The sequence below is a fragment of the Frankliniella occidentalis genome, unplaced genomic scaffold (assembly GCF_000697945.3).
Source record: "Frankliniella occidentalis isolate FOCC.00 unplaced genomic scaffold, Focc_3.1 Scaffold194, whole genome shotgun sequence".
NCBI lineage: Eukaryota > Metazoa > Arthropoda > Insecta > Thysanoptera > Thripidae > Frankliniella > Frankliniella occidentalis.
Genome location: NW_026267320.1, coordinates 436078 through 437735, shown reverse-complemented (window position 1 = coordinate 437735; position 1658 = coordinate 436078). Strand labels below are relative to the sequence as shown.

Genomic DNA, 1658 nt, shown 5'->3' with positions numbered 1-1658 from the left:
ACCGTGACGAGCGGGCCTGGCGGGCCGGGCAGGCCGGGCGGGCGCCGCCTGCAGAGTCCGGGTTAGGCAACCCGGTGCGCGTCCCGGTGCGGCGGGCCGGCCTCCGCTGCACCGTAGGCGGCGACCTGGCGCGGGGCCTTGCGGGGTGGGGCCGCCTTGCCCTGATCCGGCTGTGCAGCTCATAAGTAGTGAGGACGGAAATGTGTATTTCTTAAAATAAATTCTCGTGAGAATCAGAGCAAGCTACCAGATGGGCGGGCTGGCTGCGCTCCCAGACGAGTCACAGGCGCCCTCTCTAGGCCGGGCTGGACGCGCTGCACCTCAGTGTGCTGTGTCGCGGACGACGCGACGCCAGCGCCAACCCCGCGGCCCGCGCTCGGCGGGGGCCGCAGCGTCGCCACGGCACCACCCCCCGCGCTCGGCTCGCTCGGCGCCGGCCCGAGGCCAGCCGATCGATGCGCGGCGAGGAGGTTAGGTCCCTGCTGCTCACCGGGTGCGGGGGTGGGCTCAGCTAGGCCCGCGCGGCCACGCGCCCTCGCGCCCGCCCCCAGGCCCGCGGCCGCGCAAGGCGGTGGAGCCGGGACGCAACTGGAGCGACCCTGGGAGCCGCCCCGGACCGCTGGAGCCAGCAGACGACGCTGCGCTGCGCTGCCAGGGCTGTTACTCATCTTGCTCATTTTTCTCCAGAGTCCAACTCCAGCACCGGCCTCAGGTAAGCAGAGAGCGTGTAAGCTCACCCTAGCGATCTACCGATCCGCTCTCGCGCGGTTACAAATCAACGGCTGCATAAATAACTGCTTTTATATTTTTCTCTACACCGACATAATCCCTGAGTGGGCCGCTATGCGTCAATTGTGCGCAGTACGGGCCGATGTAGACCAATGGGCGTCCGGGGGGTGCGTGGACGCGCCTCGTACCAAAGACGAAAGGCATGCCCCATTTGCTTCCATTTTAATTTCAGAAACTCTTCTGACGAAAATGCTTCAGATATCTCCCCGATTCAAAATACTGGGACATGGAAGTTGTCCTTTTGGCCATTCTAAAACCGGTGACGTTCATCTGCGTTCGCTGCGCTAAAAGTGTTGGAGGTTAGGTGCCAATGTAAACAAACAAAACTCTGACCTCTTTGACAGGGCACAACGTTGCCGACTTTGACGCGTTTCGTTTGATTCGAAAGGGTTTCCTTACTTTCCTCCTGCAGTAAAAAAAAATATCCGGTGAAAAACTTACAGCAAAAAATAATTTTTGCTAATTATGTGTGACATAAATGATCCGTTTACTCTCGATGTTACCAATGTGCTAGGGCTACGGCATAGCAGTGTGCGGGTTTTCACGAGTTTGCCTACTCGCTCTACCCGTGGCACCATGACCCCCTCCCCTAGGGTATGCAAACCCGCAACTCTGCTGTGTCGTAGCCCTGACGCGGTACAGGGGACCGGACACGAGCCGCACCGATCTACCCGCGCGTTACCGCCCTCCCGCCTATTAGCACACAACCACTCGTCATCGGTCCCCTCCCTACCCGCGGCCAGACAGCACTCCAGCGGGAGACACACCTCCCTTCCCCTCACCCCAGCGGGGCTGTCAGCTGTTTGTCATGCTGCACATGCAGCCACCACCCCGCTAAATTTACGCACTTGTTCTTCCCTCCCTCCCTC

The 1658-nt window shown here is 60.7% G+C and overlaps 1 protein-coding gene across 1 annotated transcript in view; it reads left to right on the top strand.

Annotated features, from left to right (window-relative positions):
- Positions 1-519: 519 nt before the first annotated feature.
- Positions 520-1658, top strand: part of LOC113210840 (uncharacterized) — a 7974-nt gene continuing 6835 nt past the window's right edge. Inside the window, exon 1 of the mRNA XM_026429009.2 lies at positions 520-712. The gene's annotated coding sequence lies outside the window, so the exon portion shown is untranslated. The remainder of the gene's footprint in view (positions 713-1658) is intronic.